Below are 16,315 nucleotides of genomic sequence, written 5' to 3' on the forward strand. Positions count from 1 at the left end.
ACACAACTGTCCAATCTGACAGACTGAGCAAAACGCTGGGAGCCCCTAGCAACAGGGGCGGAATTTTGCTAAATTGACAGGCTCAGTCCCACATTCTGACCAATGAGCACAACCCACATCTGGCTGCTGTCTCCACCTCCAAGGGAGAATGGATTGAACTAAGAAATACAAGGCTATTAACCTTGGAAGGACATGATCTACAAATGGGATGGCATGCATTCTTATGGTATGGCAGAAGCAAGATGCATACGAACTTTCAGAGAGACTATGTAAGAAATGCATTGTTATTGGTGTGGGAGAAGGTTAGAGATAAATTTTATTTGAAAATACCAATATGGTTATCAACAATGGAATGCTAATACACCCAAATATTATTAATCTTAGAAATATTCTTAGATATAAGGATATATTAACAGATAAGGGGGAATTGAAAGGGAAACAAGAAATAGAACAAGGGATTGAGATGGATTGGTATACACATATGCAAATACAAACAAGATATGAAAAAGTTGCAAAATTATATGGTTTTTATTTAGAAATGACAGATCTGGATAGGATACTCACAGGAACAAATGATAAAATAATTAAAAATATATATAATTACTTACTTAGCATTGAACTAGAAGAAGAACAGATAAAAGAAACAATGATAGCCTGGGCGAAAAATTGTGGATATTCAATTGAGCTTGATAAATAGCAGCAGCTATGGGAAAGGAATTACAAATTAACGAAGTCCACAACATTTAAAGAGAACCAATATAAAATATTTTATAGGTGGCATATGCCACCTGAAAAATTGGCGAAAATGTTTAAAAATAAATCAGCTAAATGTTGGAAATGTCATCAGATACCAGGATCGTATTATCATATGTGGTGGACATTTCCAGAAGCGAGAAATTATTGGACTAGAATTAAAACATGGTTAGAAGAAATGCTACAACAACATATAGAATTAAAACCTGAGCTGTTCCTATTGGGTATTCTACCAGAGAAAATCAGTAAAGAAAATATATATTCGATTAGACATGTAATAACTGCAGTGAGGATAGTGTTTGCGCAAAGATGGAAAGCAGAGAAAATCTCTTCAGAGGGGGAAGTAATTAAAAAAAATTAGATTGTGAAGAAATGAATAAATTGACTTTGATAATTAAAGAAAGAGAGGAATTGGAATATTTTAAGATATGGGGACAATTTTACCATTGGTTAGAGAAGAGATATACATAGGGCAGTGATGGCTAACTTTTTCTGGACCGAGTGCCCAAAGCACGCGAAACCCCAAAATGCAATGCGCACGCGGGCCCCCATGCATGCGACCCTGCCCCGTGCATGTGCCTCCTGCATGCGCCCCCTGCATGCACCCCCTCCATGGCAGAGCTGAGCTGGGGCGATGGCTCGCATGCCCACAGAGAGGGCGCTGTGTGCCACCTCTGGTACGTGTGCCATAGGTTCGCCATCACTGTTATAGGGTAATGTAATGAAGCAATGGAAGAAGAAAGGGGAGAGTGAAGATAGATAAATGTATTAATAGTAAGCAAGAAATATGGGGAGAATGCTATAAATAAATGAATAATATGGGGAGAATGCTATAACAAATGAATGGAAAATACTAAGAAGATTGGAGGAGTAGAGACCCCTCCCTTTAAGTCAGAATGCAGATTTTAACCAATACACAAGTGTGAAGCTGCTTTCTTTACTAGTTTCCCTGAGAATCCAAACAACCATGCATTCACACCGTTATCCTTTAAAGTGAAACAACCCACATGGCTATCATAAAAATTCCTCCACATAAAGAGGATCTCAGGGCTCTTTGGTGCCAGGATATAGGTTGTAAAATATCTGTTGACACAGGCAATGCTAGTAAATCGAATCCAAGTCTCCCCCTTCTTCCAATTGAATGGCAGTATCAGTTTTAGGGATCTGACAGTATGTTTGTTTATTTATAAAATTAAAAAAATATGCAAAAAAAAGAAAAATACAGCATACTTCACTTAATCCTCCAAGGAAAGATTGAAGGCAAACAAGATCCAGGCAGAAGAATAACAGTGTTTTTGTAGGTTTTCTTCAGATAGTTATTCTATCCTGGCATTCCAACTAAAAAAATCCTTATGTTCATTGAATTTGAAACAGTAGGGTTTCTGAGATTGAGAGGAATGCTGTCATTTTGTATATTGTAGGAGGCCATAGATCATGGCATCCTAGAAACTCAATTTCCAATCAATTTGATTAGCACTTTCAATTATAGTTAGAAGCAAATAGAAAAGTTTGAATAATATACCCAACTAATTCCAGTGACCACCTATTAGTAGCGTTCTATACAATGCTGAAGTTTTGATCATTTAGTATTATTTTGATTAAGCTAATACAACAATTAATATTTTCCAAACTTCTTTGAAACAAAGGATATAGTTATGTGTCATCATTATATTGAACAATTTTTCAACTGGAAAAAGCAAAACATTACAGCATATATACAGTATTAAAATTATTTTCATCTTCCTCTTCATCCAATGTTCACCTCTAAAAAATTGTATTATTCAATTCTGATAATTAATCATTTAATTTGGGATAATTCTTCTGAAACTAATGGTCCCTCTCTTAACTTGGTATTGGATTGCCATAACAGATATGACATGCCCTTGATAGTGTGATTATTTTAATTGTAACTACCCATTGCTGCAATCTTATATACAGAGATAGAAAATCAATTTAATAAAATTGGACATAGTATACAATGAAAGTTCATTCAAGGTAGATTAACAAGATAATGATTCCTCAATGTCTTCCTCTATAAACAATAATATTGCAAGAGTGCCAAGTCACTCTAGATATCTAGCCAAAATAACAGCTGCATATTGCTTTGCAGCAGTATCATCTGATGTATCTTAAGTAATTATCTAATTATTATTATTCAAGGAGTCAAAGTGGTTTACACATTACAGAAAGCAAAAATTGTCATTAATGGAGATTTAACTAACTCATGTGAAATTCAAAAAGGTACAAGACAAGGATGTCCCTTGTCCCCTCTGCTGTTCATCCTGGTGTTGGAAGTTTTAAATAGAAATATTAGACAAGATGAGAAAATAAGGGATATAAGTATAAAGAAAGAAATTTATAAATTGAGGGCATTTGCTGATGATTTGGTTATATTCTTGCAAGACCAAAAAACAACAACAACAACAATGTAGAACATTTGATGAAGAAATCAAATGAGTTTGGGGCTTTAGCAGGTTTTAAAATAAACAAACAGAAAACAACAATGTTGATTAAGAATATGTCATCTCAGGACAGTGATATATTTACTAAAAAATTGGGTTTTAGGGTCGAGAATGAGGTGAACTACTTGGGGATTATGTTGACAAATACAAATATAAAATTATTTGAAAATAATTATGTGCCTCTTTGGAGGGATATTAAAAAGGACTTACAAAGATGGGACAAACTGCATTTACCACTACTGGGTAGAATTTTGTTATGTATAAATGCCCACTGTTGTCCACCCCAGGCATGATAAGGGTTAACATCACATCCACCTTAGATCCTCCCCTGACCCCTCCTTACCTCAGCTCCGCCTCCCAGGTATTTAAGACATGGTCCAGAGATCCAGAGTTCACTTCCAGCCATATACCTGTAATTGAAACATTGATTAATAAAGAGAATTGATTCACTGCATCTTGTATTGGAGTTATTGGGTAAGATCCTAGAAATAAGTCACAAATTTCAGTAATTAAGATGAACATCTTACCAAAAATGCTTTTTTTTATTCTAGACATTAGAAATACCTGCAACTGATAATCCATTCAAACAATGACAGAGGGATATTTCCAAGTTTATATGGCAAGGGGAAAAACCAAGAATTAGATACAAACTATTGCAATATGCTAAAGAAAGAGGGAGTTTGGGTTTACCAGATTTGAAATTGTATTTCAATGCATGCTGTCTGGCCTGGTTAAAAGAGTGGGTGAACCACCAGAATAAGAGGCTACTTGATTTAGAGGATCATGAAAATTTAGATGGCACGGTTATCTATGGTATGATAAAGGTAAAGTTAATGCTGATTTCAATAATCACTTTGCTAAACGTGCCATACTAAGAGTTTGGAATAAATATAAAACAAGGTTCTCCACGAAGTTGCCTCTCTGGGTGTCACCACAGGAAGCCTTTTTTAGAAAGGAAATGGTGGACATACGGTAAAATAATATCTTTCAACTCCAATGACCCTATACTAAAGTCAAGGGAAGAACTTGAATTAGAAGGCTATGTTTGCCATTAGTTTACATATCAACAACTGAAAGAAAGATTTAAAGCAGATAAAAACAGTTATGGGTTTGATTTTGTTAAAAATGAACTGGAAATCTTACTGTCTGCTAGTGATGAACATATTATTGCTACGATTTATAAAATGTTACTGAAATTGAATTTGGAAAGTGAACATCCAAAACATTGTATGATTCAGTAGGCAAGGAACTTTGGATATAATGTGATGCTTGAACAATGGGAAAATATGTGGATAAAAGGTTTAAAATTCACACCAAACTATAATTTAAAAGAGAATTTCTAAAAGAATAGAATAGAATTTTTTATTGGACATGTGTGATTGGACAACACAAGAAGTTTGTCTTTGGTGCTCTCCTTAAAATATGCTCTGCTTAAAAGCTTGTGCTGACCAACTGGCCGCCATCTTCACCTGCATCTTTAATAAATCACTAGAGATGTGCTATGTTCCCTCTTGCTTCAAATGCTCTACTATCATCCCAGTGCTGAAGAAACCCTCCATCAAGGAACTGAATGACTTCAGACTGGTTGCTCTAGCATCTGTAGTTATGAAGACCATTGAAAGACTAGTGCTCAGCCACCTGAGAACCATTATGGATTCGTTGTTAGACCCCTTGCAATTTGCCTACTGAGCAAATAGATTGACAGATGATACTGTTAATATGACTCTGCACTACATCCTACAACATCTTGAATCTCCAAAGACCTATGCAAGGGTCTTCTTTGTAGACTTCAGCTCAGCATTCAATACCATCATTCCAGATATTCTTCTAACTAAACTAAATCAGCTAGCTGTACCTGATCACACTTGTAAATGGATCATAAGCTTCCTAACAGACAGGAAGCAGCTAGGCAAAATCATATCAGATACCTGTACAATTAGCACAGGAGCCCCCCAGGGCTGTGTGCTCTCTCCACTTCTCTTCTCTCTATACACCAATGATTGCATCTCAAAAGATCCCTCTGTTAAAATACTGAAGTTTGCAGATGATACAACCGTGATTGGTCTCATTCAAGACAATGATGAATCTGCATACAGATGGGAGGTTGAACAACTAGCCTTGTGGTGCAACCAGAACAATCTTGAACCAAATATACTCAAAACCATAGAAATGGTGGTGGAGAAAACCTCCTATACTACCACCTCTTACAATACTAGACAACACAGTATCAACAGTAGAGACCTTCAAGTTTCTAGGTTCTATCATATTTCAAGACTTAAAATGGACACCTAACATCAAAAACGTCATCAAAAAACCACAACAAAGAATGTTCTTTCTACACCAACTCAGGAAGCTCAAACTGCCCAAAGAGCTGCTGATTCAGTTCTACAGAGGAATTATTGAGTCTGTCATCTGCACCTCCATAACTATCTGGTTTGGCTCTGCAACCAAACAGGACAAACACAGACTTCAACGGATAATTAGATCTGCAGAAAAAACAAGTGCTACCAATCTGCCTTCCATTGAGGACCTGTAAACTGCATGAGTCAAAAAGAGGGCTGTGAAAATATCTACAGACCCCTCACATCCTGGACATAAATTGTTTCAATTTCTGCCCTCAAAACGATGCTATGGGGCACACCAGAAGAACTAGACACAAGAACAGTTTTTTCCCGAATGCCATCACTCTGCTTAACAATTAATTCCCACAACACTGTCAAATAATTTACTAAGACTGTATTACTATTATTCTTCTCTTCCTTCCTAGTATCTATCTCTTTCAGTGGTGAGTTGCTCCTGGTTCTGTCTGATTCTTTAGAACTGGTAGTAAAAGCAGCGGGAGGCTCCACCCACCTGCCCGGACATCATAATTGACAATCTGTGCATCTAAAAGGGTCAATGGACTAAGAAAAAGAAGACCAAGAAAGTCATGATTGGGAAGAGTTGGTGAAATCCTTAATAGAGAAGAGATGAGAAAATATAAAGAATAAAACACAGCATTGATATAAACAGGTTGAAAGCAACAGTGGTTTGCAAGGATAGAAAAATATGGTTTGTTATAATAAAAAGCATTGATATAAACTAGATTCTGCTATATCTCCTTTAATTTTTACCTTTACTATTTCTTACTCAATTTTTACACTTTGAATAACACTGTTCACTCTAAATAAAGCATTGTGTATGTCTCTGAGTTGTATAGTGTATGTGTATCTGTTTCTAAGAAAGAAAGAGACTTCAACATGCAAGAAAAGATTCCTTTTAAAAGATTTGTCTTTCATCTTATGAGTCAAAATAATGATTGATACAATAGCTTTGAAAACATTACATAAATAAAATACTTTATTTTGTTACTAGGGTTACAGAAAAGAAAGACATTGACCAACCACTTTCTGTAAGTGGGAAATAAATATTAAGAAGTCCATGATAGAAAATTCATTAAAAACAATTAGTTTTTAAAACAGAAGATGGAGGAGCTAGTGAATCAAATAAATGTACTGATTCTGGTTTAGAATGGCTAAAGCTAGTGTTAACTTGGATTCACTCTAAGTCTGTTTCCATAGATATAAAATGACCTTATCAATATATTTTCCTTCCAAACAGGGAAAAAAAATAATGACATTGTTTTCTAAACAGGAGCAATATACGTGGTGAAGTAAAATTAGAAGAACTCAAGGACTGAGCACCAGACATGCTGTGAAATGATATAAGAATGTATTTGCAGAAGACAGTAAATTCTAAGTCATGAAAATAAAAAGATGAAGGGAAAATGACGGGCAGCAGTAAAAAGTGGAGAACTTTTATAACAATTCATTGTATTATTGTGGAATGTTTAATAAAAGGAAAAATCCTTGAATGACAAGAAAGTGATTTAGCAAAGGAATGAATTTGAAAAGCATTCTCTGTTTTTGTTTTGTAAAGGAGTGTCTCTTCCAATCTTATTTCCTGCCCTCTTATTCAGAATTACTGTATTTCTATTCATATGAAAGGAAGGTCCCATTAATAATGAGCAGCCAAGCTGCACTACAAGTTGTGTTCCTCTGTATACAACATCCTTCCTGTATGAATACCAAATATGTTCATTTTACATTTCTAAAGCATCAAATCAGAGGTCCAACAATTTGGATAGAGGTTGATGCAGAAATCTATATTATACCTGTACATTAGTTTTCTGACATTTTAAAAATATATACACATATAGTTTTCACACACTTACACATTATATAAAGGAAATAAAATTATATATACTGCAAATAATATAAATAATGTTATATATTATTATTATGAATTATGTTCTTTTATGGTGCCAATTTTACCTGTCAAATATTTTTTGTTGTGATTTATAAATATCCCATTACTTCGCTCTAGAAATGGCAAAATGGGGGGCGGGGGAGAAAGAGAAGGGAAAATGGACAAATATCACAGGGGCTCTACAGCTTATATTCTCACAGGCAAATGCTCTATTCAAGTTATGATGTGGCTAATATAAATTGCTGTTGCTAAATCAATAACCTTTCCTTAACTAATTTTAGAAAACTGTGATCTTTATCTGAGCATTGTGTTTCTCTTCCATTACAGAAAGCTAATACCAATATATACTGACAAATGCAGCTGAGTTGTTTTTCAATCTCAGTGGAATCTAATTCTAGGAAGGAAACAAAAACCAAATATCCAAAAGCTACTATTTTTGTCAATCTCAAAATGAGGTAGTCAGATTGATGTTAAAACAGATTGATATTGATATTAACTCAAGATTTAAATCATAACATTTCTTCAAGCCTTTGTGGACCCTTTGTGATGACATCACAGCCCCCCTCAGGGGTCTGCAGACCTTAGGTCTACATTGGTCTACAGCATATTTAGCTGCATATTTAACTATTTTAGTTGAACCTAAAATGTAAAAACTATCCACCACTTCAATATCTTCATTGTCAAATCTAAGGTTAGTTGAGATCCCCTGAAGGTAGGGAGCCCATACATTGACTGTATTGTGTGTGGTATTCTTATTGTGGTTTTCCTTTTATCAATATTTACTGTTTTAATTGGTTTTAATTTATTTTTGTAGCATATCAATAGAAGACTTCATTGCAAAAGTATCATTTTGTGGGTAGCTATATAAATTGACAGAAAAGGAGAAGAGTCTTTTCTATTGTGGCCCCTGCCCTCTAGAATATTTTGCTGCTGGAAGTAATATCTGCCCCCACACTCCTGGCCATCTGGAAGAACCTGAAAACTTGCTTCTGCCTGTTGGCCTGAGGCCCTGACTAGGGCAGGGGGGTTGATGGGGTAGAAATTCCCATGACAACCATCTTCTTGATGTTTAGATTTCTATAAAATTTTCTTAATTTTAGTTCCTTTGTTTTACCATTTTTACCTTTTTATCAGGGATGAAATGCTACCGGTTCGGGCCGGTTCGCCCAAACCAGTAGTAAAAAATGCTATTGGTTCACTGAACCGGTAGTAAAAAAAGTTTAAAAAAAAAGTTCCGAAGATCAGCTGAGCGAGTGCGATCGTTGGAACTTTTTTTTTTACTTTTTAAAACATTTTTAACTATCAGTTCCAGAGAACCGGTAGTAAAAAAATGCTTAAAAAGTAAAAAAAAAAAAAAAAAAGTTCCAATGATTGCACATTGCTCAGCTGATCTTCAGAACTTTTTTTTTAAAAAAAATTTAAGCATTTTTTACTACTGGTTCTCCAGAAAGTATGCTTTCTGCTTTAAAAAGGTAAAAAAAGTTTCCAGCGATCACAGCTGTGGTGCACAAGCTTGGGAACCTTTTTAAAAACTTTTTTAAAGCTTTTTTTTACTACCTGTACTCTGGAACCAGTAGTTTAAAATGCTTTTAAAAAGTAAAAAAAAAGGTTCCAACGATTGCGCACCACAGCTGTGATCATCATTTTACCTTTTTAAAGCATTTTTTACTACCGGATCCGGAGAACCAGTAGTAAAAAATGTTTTTAAAAGTTTTTTAAAAAGGTTCCCAAGCTCGCGTGCCACAGCTGATTCCCCCCCAACTGTTCTACTTACATTCCCAAGCCTCCTTTTGGCGCACAGTGTGCATGTGCAGCCAGGAAACGGGTAGCAAACCGGTTCAGATTTCATCACTGCTTTTTATTATACTTGAAAGCAGTGGTGGGGTTCTACCAGTTTACACCGGTTCAGTAGAACCGGTTGTTAAGTAGTTAAGCAATTTGGAGAACCGGTTGTTAGAAAAAAATCTCCTTTTGTTTTTTTTCCCACTTTACAGGGTTAATCCTGTAAGGAATTTGTGTTTCCTAGCCTAATCTTACAGAATCTTACAGAAACTGCCTCTCCATTAACCCTTATTACATTCTTGCAGTATGCCTAGACTTATGTTGCTTCTGGTTCAAGAGCTTCTCAAAGGTTTTTTATTTTGTTTTCTTTTGCTTGACTTTCTTAAAGGGGAAGGGCTGTTTTAAGCTTTTTACACCGCTGTTGGGAGGAAATACTCCCCTGTTGGAGTTCTTCCAGCCAAGGTGCAATGATCAGCACTTTGAAGAAATAATTGAATAATGAAGCAGAAGCTTTTAATGTCAAGGAACCAAGATGAGTGATATTCAGCAAGACTTCTTGGCTAGCTAGAAAGATTGACATTCAAACGTGAGTTTACATACCCTTTCTGTCATTTGGTCTAAAACTGGTTTTTGGTGAAGTTTAATTCTGTCCTTGGTGATGTTTAATCCTGTGTTTAGTGATGAGATAATTTTCCCTATTCAGCTTTGTTTGGAAGGAAAAATGTTAATCTCTGTTCTTGAAAAGAAGCAACTTTGGAAATCTGACTAGTTCCTGTGTCTATTTATTTTAGTAATTGGTTTAACAAGCAACAGATACTCTGTTTTCTCCTTTGCTTCATTCTGGAGACCTTTCTGCTAAAGGGTTTCACTTTATGAGCAAGAGTTGGCTGCTGATAGTTATCACTGTATTTTAACTATTTCAATTCCTCAAGGTGCTCTGGCACCCTGCCTGATTTATAACTCCAGTTTGCAGGTATTTCTAATCTAATGATTGGTATTTAGGGCAGCTTTTTGCAAGCAAAGAAGCTTTTTGTATTTTTGTAGAGATAATCCTTTATTTACAACAGTTACAATGGCACTAAAAAAAGTGATTTATGACCGTTTTTCACACTTACGACCATTGCAGCAAACTGTCATTAGGGCAAAGAAGCGATGCCACATGACCACCTGACCACACACACACGGTCACATGAAGCACTGCAGTTGTGAAATGAGTGACATGGTTGTTAAGAATGCTGCAACAGGCATAAATGATGAGCGATCCTAAGTATGAGGCCAGTCAAAAATGCAAGGACTTGTCAGAAATAACTTTTTTCAGCCCTCTGGGTAGTCCCTATGGGACTACTCAGAGGGCTGAAAAACTTATTTTTGACTGGTCCTCGCACTTTTGACTGGTCCTCGCACTTACGACTGTCCTCACATTTTACATTTTGCACCCTATCTTGTCACCGTGGTGAAGAGAAGCAGTTGTGAAATGAATGACACGGTTGTTAAGAATGCTGCAATGGGCATAAATGATGACCAGTCATAAGTATGAGGACCTGTCAGAAATCACTTCTTTCAGCCCTCTGGGTAGTCCCTATGTGCATATGGACTACTCAGAGGACTGAAAAACCAATTACCAGAACAAATAGACACAGGAACTAGTCAGATTTCCAAAGCTGCTTCTTTTCAGGAACAGAGATTAACATTTTTCCTTCCAAACAAAGCTGAATAGGGAAAATTATCTCATCGCTAAACACAGGATTAAACATCACCAAGCACAGAATTAAACTTCACCAAAAACCAGTTTTAGACCAAATGTCAGAAAGGGTATGTAAACTCATGTTTGAATGTCAATCTTTCTAGCTAGCCAAGAAGCCTTGCTGAATGTCACTCATCTTGGTTCCTTGCCATTAAACGCTTCTGCTTCGTTATTCAATTATTTCTTCAAAGTGCTGATCATTGCACCCTGGCTGGAAGAATTCCAACAGGGGAGTATATCCTCCTAACAACGGTGTAAAAAGCTTAAAACAACCCTTCCTCTTTAAGAAAGTCAAGCAAAAAAAACCCCCAGAGAACCTCCAGAATCAGAAGCAACAGTAAGTCTAGGCATACAGCCGGAGAGGCAGTTTCTGTAAGCAGGGCAAGAAAGATTAGGCTAGGAAACAACACCGAATGTTGTAATTCCTTTCAGGATTAACCCTGTAAAGTGGAAAAAAACAAAAGGAGATTTCTTTTAATAACCGGTTCTCCAAACTGCTTAACTACTTAACTACTTAACAACCGGTTCTACCGAACCGGTGTGAACCGGTAGAAACCCTCCACTGGATGAGCCTACACATTCAGCATTTCACTGTGGCTCCTAAATTAAACATATTTCTTTCTAGGTTCGCATACAATGAAACTCAAAATGTAAGAAATGATACCATTGCAGAGAGACTTACAGACAGGTATTGTGTAAGCACCCTAGTATCAGTGGTGGGTTTCAAAAAATTTTATTACCAGTTCTGTGGGCATGGCTTGCTTGTTGGGCATAGCTTGGTGGTCATGTGACTGGGTGTGTGTGGCTGGTTGGTCATGTAACTGGGTGGATGTCGCCAAATTGATGTCACTCACGTCAAGACTTAGGGTTAGGGTTAGGGTGCCTGGCCTCTCCTCGTTTCAAAGGCCTCAATGGGATACAATTTCCCTGTCTATTTATTTACTACTACTGAACATCCAAGATATACTTTTTAATCTTATGTATATATGCCATATATACATGTGTGTGCATGTACATACATGTGTACATACATACACATTGTGTGCGTGTACATACACACTCTATACTATGAAATATGTACAGTATGTAGTGTGTACATACATATTTCATAGTATAGAGTGTGTATAGGCACACAAAAAGATACATTATCTACTACCCTGTTTCCCCCAAAATAAGACATCCCCTGATAATAAGCCCAATTGGGCTTTTGAGCGCAGGGCAATAAGGCCAAGCACTTATTTCAGGGTTCAAAAAAATATAAGACAGGAACTTATTTTCAGGGAAACACGGTATATATACTGAATGTGTATGTACACGCACACGCGCACACACACACACACAGCTCTTCTAAAACTATACACATTCAACCTCACTTACTACATTTGGAAAAACACACCCAGAGTTCACTATCTGCCACACATTTAACTATAACGTCTGTACATTAGAACATTACACAACTCCTTCAGATGTTCTTCCCTAGCTTGCACATGACTGTTAAAGCCAGGAGAGGTCATGGATTGAGTAAAATGTGGTGAAACTCACTTAACAATGCTCTTGCTTAGCAACCAAAATTTTGGACTAAATTGTGGTCATAAGTCAAGGACTATCTCTGCCTTCCTCTGCATGGCAACCCTGTCCTAGTAAACTCCTTCTCCTTTCTGGCAATTTTCCTCTCTGTTAGAGGCACCAAAATAATCCCGACGATATAAGGTTTCCTGCTGGAGTAGGGGGTTGGACTAAATGGCCTCCAAGGTCCCTTCCAGCCCTAGATTGCTGTGCTGTTTCAAAGCGTCTTCTGAAGGCACGTCCAGTGCCACGATTTGTGGTCCTTCCTTCCTCTTCTTTCTCTTTCTCTCTCTCTCTCTCTCCCTTCCTCTTTCTTTCTTTCTTTCTTTCACTCTTTCTCTTTCTTTCTTTCTTTCTCTCTCTCTTTCTTTCTTTCTCTCTTTCTTTCTCTCTTTTTCTTTCTTTGTCTCTTTCTTTCTTTTCTCTGTCTCCCTCTTTCCTTCTTTCTCTTTCTTTCTCTCTTTCTCTTTCTTTCTTTCTTTCTTCTTTCTTTCTCTTTCTCTCTTGTCTCTCTCTCTTTCCCCCTTCCTTTCTTTCTTCTCTCTCTCTTTTTCTTGCTCTCTTCCTTCCTTCCTCTTTCTCTTTCTTTCTTTCTTTCTTGTCTCTCTCTCCCTTCCTCTCCCTTTCTCTTTTTCTTTCTTTATCTCTTTCTTTCTTTTCTTTTTCTTTTCTCTCTCTGTCTCCCTTCCTCTTTCCTTCTTCCTCTTTCTCTCTCTCTCTCTCTCTCTCTCTCTCTCTCTCTTTCTTTCTTTCTTTCTTTTCTTTCTTTCTCTTTCTCTCTTGTCTCTCTCTCTTTCCTTTCTTTCTTCTCTCTCTCTTTTTCTTGCTCTCTTCCTTCCTTCCTCTTTCTTTCTTTCTTTCTTTCTTTCTTTCTTGTCTCTCTCTCCCTTCCTCCCCCTTTCTCTTTTTCTTTCTTTGTCTCTTTCTTTTCTTTCTCTTTTCTCTCTCTGTCTCCCTTCCTCTTTCCTTCTTTCTCTCTTTTTCTTTCTTTCTTTCTTTCTTTCTTTCTTTCTTTCTTTCTTTCTTTCTTTCTTTCTTGTCTCTCTCTCTCTCCCTTCCTCTCTTTCTCTTTCTTTGTCTCCTTTTCTTTCTTTCTTTTCTCTCTCTCTTTCTTTTCTCTCTCTCCCTTCCTCTTTCCTTCTTTCTCTTTTTCTCTTTCTTTCCTTGTCTTCCTTCCTTCCTTCTCCCTCCCTCCCTCCATCCCTCCCTCCCTTCCCATCCTCCTTCAAAGTCTAGGAGAGTGAGACTGAGAGGCCCAAGAGAAAGCACTTGGTGGCGGCGGCTGCCAGCAGCAGCCGAAAAGGGAGCTCCAGGTGGCAGCAGCAGGTGAAACAGGAGCTCCAGGTGGTTGGAGGCAGGGGGGTGGCAGCCAAAAATGGAGCTCCAGGCGGCAGCAGGTGGCAGGCAGCAGTGGCCGAAAGGGGAGTTCCAGGCAGTGGCGGCTGAACAGGGAACAGGCAGCGGCAGGTGGTGACCAAAAAAGGGGCGGGGGGGCATGGCAGCAGGCAAAACAGGCACTCCAGGCTATGGCAGGTGGCCAAAAGAGGAGCTCCAGGCAGTGACAGGCAGCTGAAAGGGAAGCTCCAGGTGGCAGCAGGTGGGGGGGCAGCCCTTGGGGCCCTGGGAAAGCACAGGCTTTCTGGATGGGATTTACAGGAGTCCAACTCCCAAAGCGCAGTGCTGCGAAAGACTCTCTCTCCCAGGCAAGAGCAACAGGGGTGAGAAGCAGCAGCCACTGACCTGGATAGAACATAATGGAGCCCTCCCCATGTTTTCTGGTGACCTATTTTCTCTCTCCTGTTCTCTTTCTGGGAGAGAGAGAGAGCGTTTTTCACAGCACTGTGCTTTGGGTCCTGGTAAGTCTGGAAAGCACTGTATTCAAGCTGTTTCTCTCTGCCTGGCTTTCCGGATGGGATTTACACTTACAGGACCCAAAGCGCTGTGCTGCGAAAGACTCTCTTGCTCTCCAAGCAAGAGAGCAGTGGACAGAAAACAAGTAACCAAAGAACAACACTCCATGTGATCAGCAGCTGCTTCTTCTCTCCACCACTCTCTTACAGGGGGAGCGTCTTTCACAGCACAGCACTTTGGGGACCCATCCAGAAAGCCAGGCACAGAGAAACAGCTAGGTTGAAGGCACCATACTTTCAGCACCCATGAGGAACCGAGGCTTTGAGCAGTTTTGGAGGTTGAAAATGCAGCCATGCATTTTCAAGCCTGGGCTGCTGGAAGTGAAAAGCTATTGCAATAGCCCGGGCTTGAAATGGCTGGGGCCGAAGAGTGGTCCTCCTTAACAACAATGTTCCTCATCGGCACTGGCATGCCTTCCCCTCTGCCACCAGCCATGGAAGGAAGGTAAAGTTGCAAGCCCAGTGGGGACAGTGAGGGGCCCGCGGCAAGCTAGGCTGCAGGCATCATGGCCTAGAATGGAGCTGTGCCGGGCTGTGGTGGCTTAGCCAGCCACGCAAGCTTAGTGGGGACAGTGGGGGGTGCAGCAAGCTCCAGGGAGGGGGGGCTAGCATGACTTTCCTGTAGGCAGGAGGAGGCAGCTCAGTTGGGGTGCAGGGCAGGCATCACATGGGAAGGCAGCTTAGGCAGGCAAGCCACCTGGGCGATGAGGAGTGACTGGGTGGGGTGGGTAGGTGGGGTGAGCGAGCGAGCAGGCAGAAAGCGATCAGGTGGGGTGAGCGAGCGGGTGGGGCGAGCGAGCGGTGACCAGGTGACCGGTTCGGCGGTGTGGCCAGCCAATGGTTGCTACTGGTTCAGTGACCCAGGCCAAATTACCGCTACTAAGTGGGAGGTTAGACAGGAAATTATATACTATATTTTATATTATAGTTTGTTACACCTGTTTGTCATAATTCATAATTTAGGCATTGGAGCCATTAGAATGATTAGTTTATTTACCTAGATAATTACTTAGATTTATATAGCACTGCATTCATATCAATCCTAAAATATTAAAAAAAATTAATGATAAAGGTATGTTTTTATATTTTTCTGGCACTTTAAATTTTTGTTATTCTTATAGTATGCAGATCAGACCATTGACAATAAGGTGCCTTTGATTTTAGTAGTGTAAATGTTGGTTTATGATTAAAATAATCACTCAAACAAGGATTAAAATAATAAAAAAATCAACATGCAGACTTCCGGGGAATATGGCTAACTGAACATACACATGGGGAGAGATCTCCAAAGGATTTCTCCCTGTAGTGTTGCTCTTTTACCTTTTAACTGAAGGGACTGATATCCCATCAATTTTTATGACCCACCCCCTTAGGGTGTGTCAAAGAACTTCCTCTCAGAGCCCTTCAATACAGCTGTAAGCAGGCAAATTGCTCCTGGAATTGAACTCTGAATCTGTCTACATGCCAAAAGCTGGAAAGAGAGGGGTTACAATCTGTTCAAGGGTTGAAGAAGCCATCCATTTTGATTTTTTAAAAACAGACAGTAAGTTATGACTTCCTTTCTTAATCACCTTCAAAAGTTATTATTTTATCTTAAATCAACTTTATAGAGGCTCTCTTTAGCAATAGCCTGCTATACCTCTCTGAAGACCTGCACCATTTCAGGGATTTCTTTTTTCTTAAAGAACAAGGAAGAAGGCTGCTATGGCAAGCCAAATAAGGAAGTTAGTTGAGAAAGGAAAAAAAGAAAAGTTGACAGAGAAAGATAAAGATTGAAAGTCATGCTTTTAGTTTACTGTTGTAGTAATTGGCAGCTTTATCTTCTTAGCTGTGGGTGGCTAAAATTTTCT

General features: G+C 38.6%; 1 long non-coding RNA gene across 1 annotated transcript in view; it reads right to left on the minus strand.

The window, feature by feature from the left end:
• Positions 1-1,541: 1,541 nt before the first annotated feature.
• LOC148113435 (uncharacterized) overlaps positions 1,542-16,315 on the minus strand; it is a 130,489-nt gene continuing 115,715 nt past the window's right edge. The window contains exon 4 of the long non-coding RNA XR_015728234.1: positions 1,542-3,625. This is a non-coding gene — a long non-coding RNA (uncharacterized LOC148113435). The remainder of the gene's footprint in view (positions 3,626-16,315) is intronic.

Source organism: Pantherophis guttatus, chromosome 5 (assembly GCF_059756535.1).
Source record: "Pantherophis guttatus breed Tessera chromosome 5, ASM5975653v1, whole genome shotgun sequence".
NCBI classification, from domain to species: Eukaryota; Metazoa; Chordata; class Lepidosauria; order Squamata; family Colubridae; genus Pantherophis; species Pantherophis guttatus.